Source organism: Bidens hawaiensis, unplaced genomic scaffold (assembly GCF_021521415.1).
Source record: "Bidens hawaiensis isolate Kalapana, Puna unplaced genomic scaffold, B.hawaiensis_p1.1 tig00023229_1, whole genome shotgun sequence".
In the NCBI taxonomy this organism is placed as follows: Eukaryota; Viridiplantae; Streptophyta; class Magnoliopsida; order Asterales; family Asteraceae; genus Bidens; species Bidens hawaiensis.
Window position 1 is genome coordinate 104,550 of NW_027493645.1, and position 17,996 is coordinate 122,545.

Genomic DNA, 17,996 nt, shown 5'->3' on the forward strand with positions numbered 1-17,996 from the left:
AACCTTCTTGAGGATTGACTATGAGACCTTCCAAACCTTAGTGAATTAACTGAATTATGATGGTAGGTTTGGTTGTTAACTGGGAAAAACTGAGATTGATATCTTTGAAATCTTGGTTTAGTCCAATGTCTGAACTTTGGTGAGTTAGCATTTTTACCATTATAGTAATTTCTATTCGTTTTATTCTCAGTTTTCTGAGGCCTCATACTTCTGAATCTCTGATTTAGAGGACAATCAGCAATCAGGTGTCCTATTTGATTGCATCTGAAACAACTCTTGTGTTCAACTTTCGTCTCAACAGTTGTTTCAGATGTTGAGGTTGCATTACTATTCGTTTGTCTAACATATGGTGGGACAAACGGGTTTAGGGGAGAGTTCTTTTCAGTTGGCTTATATTCCTCCCCACGTTTTAGTAACACTACCTCTTCTTTTATCTCACTAGATTCGGATGTCTTGTCCGAATTTGATGAGACAGAACTAGGGACAGAAATCTTAACATTCAAAACAGGCTTACTCGTTTCGTTTTTACTAACTTCAGGTTCTTTAATCGAAACTTTGACAGGAACTGTCTGACTAATCTCAACATCAACAGATTTCTGATTACTAGGATCATACGTATAGTTATGGTTATACGGTGGCGGAACTTCAGAAAATCCAATTCCCCCTTTGTTAACTGGGGAACGTTGAACACTTACGATGTGATCAAGCATTGCTGAGGAATTTCTAAATTGTTCAATTTTTCTGTTTAATTCCACCACTTTTACCTGGTAATCAGCTATCTGTTTATCCCTTTCAGCAATTAGTTTGGTTTTTTCCTCTAACACTTCATAACTAAGATCAATTACCTGTATTTTATCAGCTAGACTGGCTTTAAGACTTCTGATATCTTTTTCACTAGCTTTTATTTTTACCGAGTAACTGTTTTCTCTAGTTTTAGTGTAATGATGATCTTCTTTTAGCGTTTTAAATTGAGCGTCCAAACTAACAAACTGATCAGTTACTGTTTTCAATTGTTCAGACAGATTTTCACATTGCATACAATGAAGTTCAGAACTTACCTCAGAGAGCTGATCGTTCACTTCTGCCATGTAAGCTTGATTTTCTCCCGTTTCTTTCTCACTTCCTGCAGTTTCGATGTTCACCAAATTTGCCTGTTCGAAGACTTCCTCAACCTGTAGATTCCAGTTATACCCACCATTGTGTCTAGATACCATAGCCCTATTCTCACTACCTCCCCCATTATGTTGTGCAGGCCTGTTCTGACTACGTTCGACTCTCTCATTTGTACATTTCTTAGCAAAGTGACCATTTTGTTGACAGTTGTAACATCTAACCTTTGATTTGTCAAAACCTGGTCTTTCGCCAACGAACTTTCTACCCGTTTTCTTCATGAATCTTTTAACTCGTCTTACTATCATAGCCATCTGCCACTGCAGATCCATCTCTTCTAGATCATCAGCATCAATCTGATCATAGTCTTCATCCAAAGTTGCGGGATCGACTATTTTACCTTTGATGTAATTCTCATAAGATGCAATGAAAGATGCATATTGAGCAAACTGCTGTTCAGCTGATTTAACACTCATGGGCATCTGTGAGTAGTTGTTGGTTGGAACATTTGATGAAATGTTACCAGTTGTGGCTTGAGGTTTTGAAGAATTACTACCTGCAGCTACGAAACATACATCACCATCCATGTTGAGAGTCACATGACCATCCTGAGTTGAATTTGAGTTTGAGTCTCCCTTTGAGTAATAAGCAGATGATTCTGACTTTGAACTTGAACTTGAAGTAACTTTCGCACCATACATTCCCGGATCCTGAACTTGATCAGTTGGTGTCTCTTTCCGAACCATGTTAAGTTCAAAAGTTCGTAATTTATTGACTGGTGTTTCCAAATCGATATTGGCAAACTCTTTATCTTCTCTCATCAAAACCGTGTACATTTCCCATTTCGGTGGAAGAGCATCAAGAAGTTTCTCGACTATCTCCTCTTCTTTGTATACAATGGAGTAATTGCTGAGTTCGGTCATCAGGTGATAATATCTTGTGATGATATCATCAAGTGATTCATTTTTCAAGTATTTGAACACCGAGAATTGGGTTTTTAGTAGCTTAATTTTGGATGCACGTATCCCCACATTACCTTCATATCGATTTTCTAGCGCTTCCCATAGCTCTCTAGCGGTTTTGTATTTCCTGAAGGTGTGAAGAATCTCTTGTGGAAGAGCCATGGTGATCGCCGCATGAGCTTTACTCTCTGCCTCATACATTTTCCTCTCCTCCTCATCCATCTTACTGTACTTCTTTATTTGATCACGACCCTCAAACAAGGCCGTTGGTGGAATGTATCCATCTTGTATGCACACCCACATCTTAGCATCTTGATATTTAACATACTGTTCAAACCGATCTTTCCAAGCAACGAAATCGGTAACCTTAAGCATTTTCGGAGCCTTAGTTGCTGAACCGGCCTCAACTTCCATTTTCACCAGTTCCGTAATGTTTATCGAAGTCATCGCTGAAAGAAACACGACTTGAAAACACACAAAACAATTTTTTTTTTAATTTGAACAGTGATCAGTAGGCGAAGTTATTCTTAACTTCGCTTAAGCTTAACTTCGCTGAAACTCTTAACTTCGCTTGATGACAACTTCGCTTGATGATAACTTCGCTTAAACTTATAACTTCGCCCAAACCCTACGAACAGTGACGGAAACTTCGCCTGATGAACACAAGGTTTTTGCATGTTTTAATTTGACGTATTGTGAGGTATGCGAAGGTGTAATGGTTTATAATTGATAGTGGGAGATGGGTAGGACACAAAAACTCGATATTTCAACATAAACTCGTCCCGCGAATAGTCGAACGGAACGATTTCTACACTCGTGTGATAATCCCGAACCACACAATCACGAGCAAATGCTCTGATACCAATTGTAGGTTCCCAGCCGGATCTACACGGAAGTATCTCGTAATACGTAGGTGCGGAATCCCTACGTAAGACGATACGAGCGTAGGATGTAAACTATGTTAATACCGAACACGAACACACGTTACAATACTCAAAAGACACGTTGTATTGCAACCCTTCAACACGTGATCTTCAATCACAATTACACGTACTCGAAAATCCCTATCCAATACAACCCGTAACATATGTATATATATGTTACGACAACTTCGCCTAGCAGACTAGGCGAAGTTGTCAATAACTTCGCTTGTCCACAAGTTCGCTTATATCAGGCGAACTTGTGAGACAACCTATCTAAATCAAACCAAAACAAACTAACACGATTACAGACACAAACATAACCCTAGATACTGAACTACTGACATCATGTGCCAACAAGATGAGTTCGAATCAAGTCTATCTTTTCAGTCGTAGTTGCCACAATTTCTTTACTCCCAAGCTCTCGTTGACCAACCTCTCCCCAACATATTGGAGTTCGACATTTTCTACCATATAACATTTCATAAGGAGGCATTCCTATGCTCGAATGATAACTATTATTATAGGAAAATTCTGCCAATGGTAAATATTTTTCCCAACTTCCCCCAAAGTCTATAATACATGCCCTTAACATATCTTCAAGGGTTTGTATTGTTCGTTCGCTTTGACCATCAGTTTGTGGGTGATATACTGTACTGATTAGTAAACGAGAACCCAACTCCTCCTGAAATTTTCTCCAGAACCGAGAGGTAAATCGTGTGTCTCTATCGGACACAATCGACACTGGCACCCCATGTTATGACACCACTTCCTTCGTATACACCTCGGCCATACGTTCTGAAGAATATGATTCCTGTATTGGTAGAAAATGAGCACTCTTTGTCAATCGGTCTACAATCACCCAAATTGCATCAAAACCCTTTGACGTCTTTGGCAATTTAGTTACTAGATCCATTGTAATATGTTCCCACTTCCACTTAGGATTTAATGGTTGGACCTTCCCATAGGGTTTTTGATGTTCCGCCTTTACTTGTAAACACGTAAAACATTTTTCGACGTATTTTACAATATCACGTTTCATACCGGGCCACCAATAGTCGACACGTAAATCATGATACATCTTGGTTGCACCGGGATGAATAGAATATTTTGATTTATGAGCTTCGTCAAGAAGTAATATCTTCACATCACATGTGTTTGGAATCCATACTCGACCATACCGAGTCTTCACACCATTTTCATTTTCATTCAGATCTTTTACATGTCCCACTATTCTCTCTTGTTTAAGATTTTCTTTCTTCAAGGCTTCTGTTTGAGCTTCCTTGATCTTTGCAAATAAGTTCGAAGTTACCGCCATATTCAAATATTTAGTCTGAGTAGATTGATGCCCCACGTTTCGACTAAGAGCATCTGCAACAACGTTTGCTTTTCCTGGTTGATAAATGATTTCACAATCATAATCTTTAACCAAATCCAACCATCTCCTTTGCCTCATGTTTAAATCTTTCTGATCAAAGAAATATTTGAGACTTTTGTGGTCGGTATAGATAGTACATTTCACCCCGTATAAATAATGTCTCCATATTTTCAAAGCGAATACCACTGCCGCTAATTCTAGGTCATGAGTTAGATAATTTAATTCATTGGGTTTTAATTGTCTAGAGGCATATGCAATAACTTTACCTATCTGCATAAGTACACACCCCAAACCCAAATATGAAGCATCACAGCAAACCACTAGATCTTCTGTTCCTTCTGGTAACACCAATACCGGTGCTTGTGTCAGTTTCTTCTTTAATATTTTAAATGCTCCTTCATGTTCACTTCCCCAATTAAATTTAATATCTTTTCGAGTTAGCTTCGTCAACGGTGAAGCTATTTTGGAGAAATCCTTAATAAAACGCCGGTAGTATCCAGCTAAGCCGAGAAAACTACGAACTTCTGTTGGAGTCTTTGGTGGAGACCATTTCATCACCGCTTCCACTTTAGATGGATCAACTAAAATGTCATTCGAATTTATCACATGGCCCAAGAATTGCACCTCTCTGAGCCAAAAATCACATTTGGGGAATTTAGCATAAAGTTTCTCTTTTCTTAAAACTTCAAGAACCTTGCGAAGATGACGAGCATGATCTACTTCATTTTGTGAATATACCAAAATATCGTCAATGAAGACGATAACAGATCGATCTAACATGGGCCGACATACCCAATTCATGAAATCCATAAATGCAGCTGGTGCATTGGTAAGGCCAAATGGCATTACTACAAATTCATAATGACGATACCTTGTACGAAAGGCGGTCTTAGGATTATCTTCAACCCTTACCTTCAACTGATGATAGCCGGACCTCAGATCGATTTTAGAAAACCAACTAGCCCCTTGGAGCTGGTCAAATAAATCATCAATCCTAGGTAGTGGATACCTATTTTTGATGGTAACTTTGTTCAGCTCACGATAATCAATACACATACGCATACTCCCATCTTTCTTCTTAACAAATAAAATTGGTGCACCCCATGGCGATATGCTAGGGCGAATAAAGCCCTTGTCAAGAAGATCCTGCAACTGAGACATAAGCTCTTGCATTTCAGTGGGGGCTAAACGATAAGGCGCCTTTGCAATTGGTTTGGCATCCGCAACAAGATCAATCCGAAATTCAACTTCTCTTTCGGGCGGTATACCCGGAAGATCGTCTGGAAATACATCGAGAAATTCATTTACTATGGGAACATTTTCAATCTTTATCTTTACTTGACTCGTATCAACAACATAGGCTAGGAACGCCTAACACCCATGATTTAAATATTTCTTTGCTTTCATTATCGAGCAAATAGAGAGGTTCACCTTCTTTTCACCATAAATTGAGATTCGCCTACCAGTAGGGGCAGAAAGATGGATAATCTTTTGATGGCATATGATTTCAGCATGATGGCGAGATAAGCAATCCATGCCTATTACAGCATCGAATTCTCCAAGAATCATAGGAATAAGGTCAATAGAATAAACTTCTCCTTCAACCTCAAGACGACAATTTGGATGCACATCTAACACTAAAAAGCTTTTGCTATCAGCTATTTCTATCTCCAAAGGATTTATTAGTTTAGTAGTTGGGTGAGTAAAATCTTTGCTAAACTTCATAGAGACAAACGAATAGCTAGCTCCGGAATCAAATAACACATGTGCGGGCATAGAGTTGATAAAGAAAATACCTGTCACCACATCAGGTGTGACTTTAGCTTCCTCTACCGTAATCTGAAAGGCTCTTCCACGTACTCCAGATGTTTCACCCTTCTTGTCGCCACCCGTTGCCCGTGTCTGCCTTATATATACTCCCTTCCCTTCACCCCCACGTAATTTTGGACATTCACTTTTGATGTGTCCGGGCATATTACAATAATAACACACATTTATCGGGCTTGAACATTGTGGACTGGTATGACCTACCCTTCCACATCTATAGCAGATGTTCTGCTTCAGACGACATTCACCTGGGTGATTCTTCCCACAAGTGTTGCAATGATGAGTTCCCATGTGTTACTCCGTTTTCTTTGAAAAATTTGTCTTTAATTTTTTTTGAAGGAGAACTAAAAGTCTCTATCTTTCTCTTTTCACCACTAGCTTTTTGTCGATTTAATTCGGTTTCTCTTTCTTGTGCCCAGTTTATAATTTCTTCTAAAGTTTCACACTTCGACGGATTTATGAATTCATGAATATCTGTTTTCAGCATTCGATGATATCGATTAGTCCTCATCTTTTCATCTGCCATAAAAGTACAGAATTGGAGTTTATCGAAATAATCTTCGGTAATTTCTTCCACAGTTTGATGAGTTTGAGTCATGTGGAGAAACTCATCAGCAATCCTTTCAACAGATGCTTGTGGACAGAAATGTTTTAGGAAGATCACTTTAAACTCTTCCCATGTCATTTTCATAATTCCTGCATGACCTCTTTCTTTCTTTAATACTTCCCACCAGTCCCTTGCTCGGCCTCGTTGTGAGTTTGACGCATATATTACTTTATCTTTCGGAGCACAATGACTTGTGTCAAACGCACCTTCCATTTCCGTTATCCATCTTTGGTTTACAATTGGATTAGCTGCTCCTAGAAATGGATTAGGATTGCATGCCGAAAAATCCATGTACGGACATCTGACTTTTTCCAACCCTTCACCCGTGGATTGATCTTTAGGATCATCCTCATTTGATTTCTTTTCTGCTTCCAACTCTTCTTTCACGACGGATCGAATATTAGAGCTTACTTCAGCAATAATGAAAGGAAGAGTATTTTGCATTGCTTTTGCTATCTCTTCAGAAATATATTTCCGAAATTCATCATCTTGAACCCGTGGTATCGTTACATGTGAAGGGGGAGAATTATTTCTTATCGGTCTCTCGGTACTACTTGCACTAGTATGCGAATGTTGAGGGTGACTTCCATCACCATCGTTTACTCCTTTCTCATGACGTGAACTTGTCATTTCTTATTACTGAAATGACAACGAATATTTAGGATAAAATTTATATCCCATTAACCCCACCAATATTCATAAATTATTCTTATCACCTATATACTTTATACACCTTACCTACTCTTTGTTCATTTTGGCAGCCATATGACCACTCTAAGATCATATTAGTACCATGTATTTACAATCATCACTAGCTAGGTGTGATTGTCCATACACTATACGAATATAATTGTATCGTTACCATATTATGCCATAAATCACAAATTTCGGTTCAAATAATCATTTTAGCACATGATCATGCTAATTAACAGCTTAACGTACAAATAACAACCACTCATGTAGGTACACAACTTAACATACATCTTTTTACATGCATGTAGTTTAGGGAAATTTTTATTAAACTTTAATTCCCATCCCCACCCCGAGCCTGAGATCGAACATTGCTTACTCAACATATCAAGAGCACACAGTTTAAGTCTAAGTATTCTTATTAAATACTTAGTTCACTTAAACCATTGCTCTGATTCCAACTTGTAACATCCTATTTTGAAACGTCTTTTTATATTATTATTTTAATAATATATTCAAAAGCGGTCCCATTTTTTTTAACAACGGAAGAGTTATAATGAAATAATGTGAAAAACAACTATATTCAAAATTCATATTATATATAAATCCGATACGTTGAGTAAGTTACACCATCAAACTTATTTAATTAATCCATAATTTATACATCCAAACATGGGTTATAAACATAGTGTTCGATCTTTCAACATACCGAGGCTCGGCCAAACTTTTCTATTTGTGCACCGGTGATTTACCTGAAAAACATTATTTACGATAACATTAGCAAAGCTAAGTGAGTTCATTTATCGAAATACAATAATGTTTTTCTCATCACAATTATAACCAATAGTCCACCACCATATTCTCATCATGGCAATTTACTATTTAAACTTTGAATTTACTCTTATAACATAATTGTGATTTATCCCCCCACTACGTTACACTCGTAACAATAATTATCACACTATGGTGATTTTACTCCCACCACATTCCACCTGTGGCAATCATTTATCACACTATCGTGATTTAACCTCCACCACGTTACACCCGTGGCAATAAGTATCACACTATGGTGATTTAACTCCCACCACGTTACACCCGTGGCAATAATTATACTCTCCAATATATTATAATAAGATCACTTATCATTACTCATTCAAATGAATCATGTTTACACAAGTTCTATCATCCAAATAAACTTATGACCAAATTATATAAAATATATGGAGAGTCGTATGAACTCACCTGGGCGTCTAGAGAATCTTTCAAGTGAATCCCTTTTCAATTGCCCTCTATCGTCTATAATTAGCAATATATATATAATTTAATATAAGGTTTGATAACTAATATAAGCGGGTAACTTAACTGTATTTGCACCCAATAATTTGGGTCATCATATTCTAACGGCTAATAATAATTAGTATTGATACTGATATATATTAACATAGCTTCTAATATATATGGGTTGAGTGTTTTACCTTTAAATATTGAACTAGATTACACGAGATCGGAAGTGTCACCGATTAATCTTCTATTACTAAAACCAAGATGAATCCCACTTGTTGCTATGCTTTAATACTGTAAACATGCAATAGTAAATTACCACCACTCAGTAGCTGTTAATCTCCCTCTCTAGTTAACTAGCTCCACTAGTTTCTGCCATCAAATATTATTGCATCAAACTAACAGGTGTCGAACCATTAAAGTTGGTGACAATTATAGTGTATGTGGCATCAAATTTGAATACATGGTCCATCCATACCCACGTTTATTTTTTTTTCTTTTCTTTTTTTTTTATAATTCATAAACATTTATTTATTTATTTATAACGTATATATATCTAGTTGCTATATATATATATATATTAACTATTTATTTCAAATACCTAAATAATTAGTATAATATTGTAATCAAAAGTCGATTCGCTTAAACAATGTTTGAATGTATCCCACATAAATGATCGTCTATCTTATTAATTTACTTGTTTAACAACACGTTAAATATAAAGTAATACTTTATTTATCTCTGTAAAACGGGATGTTACATCCAACGTCTGGTTCAGCTTTTCTTGTTGTTTGTTGGATGCTCGAAGGTCATTTCCTATTTCCGTTGCATTGTTTCCAAACGACCGACCAACTCATTTATTTCATCAGGTCGCCGTATTGAATCGTGTTGACGACGAACCTTCCCCCTTATTTTTTTCTCGATCTCCCGCGTGGTCGAGACAACTCCTCTACTTCTTCATCGTCGGCTATAATAACATCTTCGGTTAAATTAATCGTGTAATCCAGGAAGAAGCTACGAGCATCGGAGGGTGTGTTTGGTGTGCTCGGATTTGTCGACGACGATGTCTTCGACTTTTTTGAAGGCCGGGATGAGCCGGCTCGTCGGGCGACCGGAACGGTTGGTGCCCCGTTCTGTTTCGCGCAACTGCGTAGTTTATCACAACAATTCAAATACTTGAAAGGTTTCCCGGGCCGCTCAAAAGTTTGGCCCTGGGCTCGAAAGTCTCTCAAGGATGGGTTATAATGTCGTCGTCGTTATGCCCGCTACGCCAGCCGGATGTCACACCCCCATCTTAGGCTTAGGAGTGTGATCAACAATTGGTACCACAATTGTAAATAAATCAGAGTTGCGGGTTAATGCGGAAGTCTTATAAAAACATGTGGATTTAGATTATAAATATTTACAATACAAAAGACGAGACAAAAGTCTCGTTTAAGTTTACTTGTTATAAGTTTTACAAAACCACCATTTAATTTATATTTAAGTTTAACAAAAATATCCAAGCCATCGGATTCTTGAGCCCTTCGTCTTCACAAGCTCTATTCTTGATTACTTGCAAAATGTTAAGAAAATATGTCAGCAACGAATGCTGGTGAATATGCTGATGCTAAAATATTTTTCTTTACTAGATCACCCCTCGAGGCTACGTAAGCCTCGGCCCATCTTGACTTAGGAATAATTTAGTTAAAACATCATTATAACTTGAGTCTATCCTCTAGGTCACCCCAGCAAACACCGCAGCATTCGACTAGTTGAGTACCCGTATGTATACACATGGTCATTACTCCCCGCAGGCGAGCGTGACTATAACCAAGTGTGGTGTGATGTGCCCACCGCGTTATTACCACATATGTAAGGATCCAGATAAACGTACACTACGTCCTGAGGGCTAGGCTTATACTCTTATTTACAATGTTTTTAGAGATACTTAATCTCACGTAAAGTTTTTCATATAACATGTTTGACTCATTTAAAGTTTGTAAAAGTTGGGCCGCATTCACCTTTTTGCGTTGGATAGGATTCAACACTATCCGAGGGTCTTTCCCTTGCTATCTCGCACCTATAGTACGAGTATAACTTTTGTTAGTCGGATATACATTCCGGCTTAAGACCTTTAGTTCAAAATTTCTTTTTACTTTAAAACCTTTAGTTAAAAAGTAATCTTTATAAACCTTTAGTTTATTTATAAAACTCTACGTTTCTTCTTCTCTAAGAAACGTATTCCTTTCTTTTTCTATATTATTTAAGAATACTCATTATTACTTAAATAATATGTATAACAAAGACTTATATATATAATCACACATATATACATATACATTTATATTTCTTTCTTTTCTTTTCTTTTCTTTGTTATTTACTTTCTTTTTATTTTTGAAGCATCGAGCATAACTTCGACTTAGGGTATTAAGCCTACTATTTTATGATTATTTTAATTGGGTATTATGCCTACCTTTCTTTGGCTTATAAACCCTAGATACTCGAGCAGTACTTCGACGCCATTTTCTTTATCAACCTTCCTCGATCAATACTCTACCTTGGAACGCTTATCGAGATACACCAATACTTCACGGCACACACTTTAAAATGATTATCAGGACGTCGGAACGGCACCACCTTCTTGTTTATAATATCATCGGGAATTGGCACGATTATCAAGGTATGGCACGGAATCGAGGAATCGGGTTGCGTTTACCGAGATGGATCGAAGGCACGAACTTTGAGGTTTTTAGAGAGGTTTTTAGAGTGAGAAAGGACTGGTTTGTGGTGTGAAGAAATGAAATCCCGTGGCCTTCTATTTATAGGCAATTTTTGAAGCCCGTCGCGGTACGCGACGACCCCCTTGGCAAGCCCGTCGCGTATCGCGACGTAGGCTTGTTGAGACACACTAAACCTGCCACGTGGCGGACGAGTTGCCACGTGGTGACACGTGGCGCCAGATGGTGCCACTGTGTGCCACGTGGCACACGTGTCACAATGTGTCAGGTAACCCATCGCGGTACGCGATGGGTCTCTCTTATGATCCATTGCGTATCGCGATGAGTCAGGAAAACAGAATTTACATTTTATACCCTTGAGTTTGGAAATTTACTTATTTGGTCCCTTGACTTTGGATTTTGGCATTTTTGACTCGAAATTTCCATGATGCTACACCGGACCCCCTGCAACCGGTTAATTATTCCTGCAAATTTTTGACAATCGGCGTTAAGCCCCTTCTAGTGGGCTTGAACCGCTTCTTTTCCTCGGTAGTCTTCTGGTTTATTGGTTATCGTGAGCCAAGCTTCAAAGACTTTCTTCCAAAACACCCCGTGATGACCGTCGTTTGAGTCAATCAAAAACCTAATTATTCTAAATAGTTAGAGCAAGTAGGGTATCGTATCACAAGGAGTATGTGGTCAATGCAATTCGTGTAACTGATTTAATATTATGAAGTAACAAGTTTTAGTGCTGATCACACAAGCAATAGTTTGAATTAAAAGAACTAAGCAGTGAACAAGTAAACGGGTATTAAGCAGTTAACAAAGCAAACCACACCCGGGAATTCAAGTAAGCAACCAAACAGTATCTCATGCAACCTAACAGATTTATTATTAACGATTAACTAAAAACTGATCAACCAGACAAAACCTTAGACGTCAACAATTACTTTACACACGGCACTGGTTATCAAACAGTCATTGCCAGTGTGACTCAATTAAGGGTAATTGTACGTTTTATCGTATTCAATCTAACCAAACAGTTATATGACTAATTATCTAGCAACTGGTAACAGATCGTTCAGACAAACGTAAACCTAAACCGACTGAACACACAGAAATACTAAACATCAATAATCATATATCAATCATCAATAACAATACACAAGTGTTCTTAATCACATGAGAAAAACTGTAAAATGTTACAAACTATACATCCCGGGTGCGATTCTAGGAGATTAGCCGAGCCTAGACATCATCGAATCTTCGTACGGATGATAGAAATCATATGTAGGGTCTTGACACGAGCTATGATAGTCGAAATCGCCTTCTTGGACTGTTGGAATCGCCTCTTGGTCGTCAAAAATGAAGTTCCAGTTTGTTGTTGATGAAATTAAAGATATAAACTCAAAATCCCGTCTGCACTCCCGTCGCGGTACGCGACGGGGTCTTCTATGGCCCATCGCGTACCACGATTGACCATAAGTCAACGTTTTCACGCGATGGGACCCTTAACACACCCATCGCGGTACGCGATGGGTTCTGCTACAACCAATCTTCAACAAATGTTATCCTTTCGCGTGCTGGACATCCCGGGTCTTTATTCCGTGTCATAACAGGTCCATAATGAGTACTTTAACGCCTATGACCTGAAATCCAATAATACACGTATGAAGTATCGATAGTTCTAGAATAAACAGTTAAAACTAAATAATAAACGAACTAAAACATATACAATTTAACCGACCATCACATCCCCACACTTATCTTTTGCTTGCCCTCAAGCAAAACTCTAAAGCAAACATCGACCTCCATCATAGGTATGTAGATTATCGACATTAATACTAGTAAGGTTTAAGGTCATACCCAGTTTTCTAGACTGACACTGTTTTTAGATTGACATCTCACAAATACGGTTAAATGCTATAATAAAAACAATAGAGCCGCCCAGACAGGTGTACTTTGTTTCCGGTTAAGGCAGACGTGCTCATACCACTCGTAATATAACATCTCTCCTCTCGGTTTAATATCTGGACTAGCAAAAGATGTGCCAGTATCGCTCAGCTCTCAATATTACTCATAAATACATATTAATCCACCAAGCTGCTTTGGTACAAATGCAAATCAAAAGGTCTTTAAAAGGGTTGTAACGGGGCCAGGTGTAAGGGTATGGAAGGGAAATATTTAAGTAGCTCAAACGATCTGACCCGGCTTATTACAAAACATCTAAATAAATGAAACTACTGTACAACTAACCAACTGATTATATACATCTAAATAAACAAACTGTCAACATACTGATTTCACATTTTTTTTGACATAAACGAACTTCAACGAATGAACTACATAATACATAATTGAATATAAACAGACATCTTTTTGTCTTTTTCTCGATTTTTTAAGCATAATAACGTAATGTTTAACAATAAGATAAATACAAATACAAAACAAAAGCCAATACAATTACAGATACAAATAAAACCTAGTAAGCCGGATCGTCTCGTAACATAATGTCGGGGTTAAACAAACGAAAAATAAGTCCAAGAAATGTTTTCTAAGGGACCCAACCCCCCGCCCCTCACATTAACCACACCTCACATGTGTAATAATGAGGCCCCAACCCCCCAATACCCACACTCACGCTCATCCAGACGAGGCTTAACCTAGTTGCCTCTATCACTTTTGCATTTTGCCAACTGTGATCCCATAATCCATGAACATCAGTGAAAGCACTCAAAAGACATGTGTGTACTATATATTATATGTGTATTATATATATTTGGGTCAACTCACACACGTACCGGAGGAATAGGGCTGACGATATAAACATACGTACATGTCCCCATGACTCGTTATTCCCGCCTAAACGACCCCATTTTCAACTTCTTGTAATAAAAATTTTTTTGAGTAAGACTAATGAGACGATGAAAAACCAACCATGACCAGAAACCTATGACTTGGCATTAATGGCAATAATTAACAATTAACAACTTTGGTTTCTGAACACTCTTCGAGGTACTATCGGGCTAAAATATTTCAAATTTCCCCCATACCCACACTTGAGGTTTACATTGTCCTCAATGTAAGAACACTTAATATTGTCCTCAAAGTTAAAAATGATAGAACGATTAATAAACATTTGATGGACGGGGTTGAAATTGACTTTTTGACTATTAAGCAATTTAAAATTTTCGGGGTTCATGTGAGGCGGTTCTACTAACAATTATACAATTACACTTTTAACGTTTAAAGAAATAAAAACATAATAAATTATGAAACTGAAATCACATGATATCAACGTGACTGGAGAAGGACCAGTCGGCTCGTGAACTCTCGTAACACTCGTATACTCTCGTCTCATCCAATTACCAAACTGACAATCGAACCTGCAAAATCTCGAGATGTGTAGAAGCAAGCTTCTCACAAGTTTAAGACATAGGTCTTTTAAGGGTTTCGAAAATGAATAATTGTTAGTTTTATTAAAACAATTACCGAGCCAAATTAATTCGTTTCATAATAAATTCTATTAAATTGGTTAAAAACGTTAAAAGACCTAACTCACTTTCGTAGGAATCACGATTGCATTTAGCATATGCAACAAGCCCTGTAAACCCCCCGGTAGCCCGGGAGGACGAGTGGGGTCTCGTGAGGGTTTATAGTGAACTACACCCACAAAGTTCGGTTACAACAAAATATACAATTAAAATCAAACACAGTAGCAATCAAAAGATATATGAACATATAAGCCCAACCAGTTACCCAAACATGATTCCCCAAAATATTATATAATATAATACAGACCATGATACTAATAAAAACAAAATAAAATGAAAAAGGGTAACCAAAAAGCTACTGTGCTGGTGGATCATCAGCTGCCTCGTCCTGCGGATCTACCTGCGGGTCCACTGTAATAATCAATGACGGTGGTAGCGGTAGTGGTACCTGCGAAGCAACAAACAACAAATGAAAGTAATCATCATAACGGACCAATTGGGCCCGCGTCTGCTCTCCCTGTGCCAGCACGGTCTCTAAAAGCTGCTGCTGCTGATAAATCATATCTAATGTGACTGGCTGCTGCGGCTGGCGGGAGGAAGATGCTGAGGCCTCTCGGAGCGGATGCTGCTTCTGCGGTAGCTCGATATGTGGAGTAGGACGACGTTGTCGGCGTGTCGGAATACCTCTATGAAGTGAAACTGCAGCCTCCGATCCCTCTTGTGGTGGTGCCTGTGGACCCTGTCGGACCGGGACCAAAGCAACTGGATCCTGCTCCTCAACAATCCCAGCCCCACGGGCCTCCGATAGCCCAAATACCCCAAGTCGCTCAGCGATCCTCGTAATATAAGGCCCTAAGGGTAAGTGTGCCGAGGATCCCTGTAGTCTGCTACCCCAAGCGAAAGATGAGAGCAGGAGCATCGCCACATTGGCTGGTCGCTGGCCAAGGATAGAATATAAACACAACAGATCTAAGTTGCTGCACTTCTCGTGGCCCGAATGTCGACCTACGAGAGTACAGGCAACGATCCTGTGAATGTAGCGATGGACGGGGTCCCGAATAGACGACTCCACAACAGAACTGGAGTGGGCCCCGTCTGCGATCTCCGCCCAATACTGGTCGAGCTGGGTCTCCGTGAGCCAGTGCTCACGGGGCGCCTGAGCATGTGCCGTGTAACAACGTATACTCTAAAGGAATGGAGGCGCCTGAACCTGCTCGGCCGTGTAAAATCCAGTGGCCACGGAAAAATCTGGGACTGACATCTCGTATAGTGATGTGCTTGCGCGTGCGGCTTGTAAAATATAAAAGGATGGTAGATTGGATATTTAGCTTTTGCACAAGATCGTGTTTTAAATTTATAAAAGTGATTTCTACAAAGACTAAACACACAAAAAATAGGCAAGTGTACCTATCGTATATGTAGAATAGTATTGGTAAGAACCAAGTATCGATCCGTGGACACAAAGGTTTCTAATAATAAATCGTTGTTTTACTTTAATCGGAGGTTTTAATCATTTTGGGGTTAATTTTTGAACTTTTTATAAAATGTAAATACTTATATATATAATATATAGGTGACCAAGACAAGAGATTCTAAACGAGTTATTCAATTATGCGAAGGTTACCATCTAATATCTAGAATCCACTCCATTGTTCCTTGATGATTAATAGTTAAACATGTGATAGACTTGTCCTAATAATATATGATAGAATTATGATCCTCATTTTGGAGTGAACATATTCTATGACATAATGAATAATAGCATGCATATTTTCAAGTCCATCCTATGCTTAATAGCATGCTACCCCGAGAATGTCAATTTAAGTAGACAAGCAGTTGGTAAAGTAGAATGATTAGAATTGACTTCGATTTCTCAAATACCAATTCTAACAACTTCGGGTGGTTGTAGTTAACTCACACAACCTCCCCTTGGTTGATTTATGTAGGTTATAATTACACATTCCATTAACATATGACTTCTTTAACTAATTTGATATCCTAAGCAAAGCCATTTTCGGATTACCAAGGTTTAGAGAAATACATCATAACTTATATCTCATCATTTCTAAGTACAATATAAGGATCCATGTTTTGATAATGTATCAAAGTGTTTCTATCTTTCATAAAACATGAATCGATCATGAATGATTGCCAATATAATTGACAATCACCAACTTTGAATTAGTATTTTAAGATGGTGAAACATTTCTCATCAAAAGATTATTGTAAGATAACCATGTACTTTACCAAACTAAATCACATGTTTTATATAATTATCAAGTAAAACAAAGTTTCTTCATAGATTTTAGATGGTAAATGGAGTTTAGCTCATAATGAGCATGATGATAAACATTAAGATGGATGATAATAAGAAATACATGATTAAACTTGGAACAATCTAACCAAATGTAGATGAAGCTTCCTTCTTAATGATGATGATGATAGATGATGATGATGATGGTTGATGGTGATGACCTCCAAGCCTTCAAACTCTTTACTAAACCTTCTATGTGAGTGTTAGTGTGTGTTTTTATAAGAGAGAATCAGATAGAACTCTTTTCAAGGTACACTTGATGAATGCAACATGAGCCACTATTTATAGGCAATCTGGATGGTGAGGCACGGCCCCGTGCTTGATGAGCACGGCCCCGTGTATTTTTATGACATGTGCCAGATTTGTTTTGTCTTTTGTGTGAGCTGGCAACGGCCCCGTGGTTAGCAGACACGGTCCCGTGCTTTTTAGTGACATGTGCTCAATTCTTCTTTGTCTTTTCTACATTCCCGTCCACGGCCCCGTGCATGCTGAGCACGGCCCCGTGCTTTTGTTCTCAGATTTTGTCTTTTCTTGTTCCATAAGCATGGGGGCGTGTTTCTTGAGACATGGGGCGTGTTTCTTTGTTTTCTTGTGTTTTCTTCTGTTTTTCTTCGTCTTTTTGCTTGTTTCTTCGTTTGAGGTTTGGTTTCATCTGAAATTACGTTTTATTATGATAAGTAGCCTTTTATGCTATGTTATTAGATAAAAATTGCA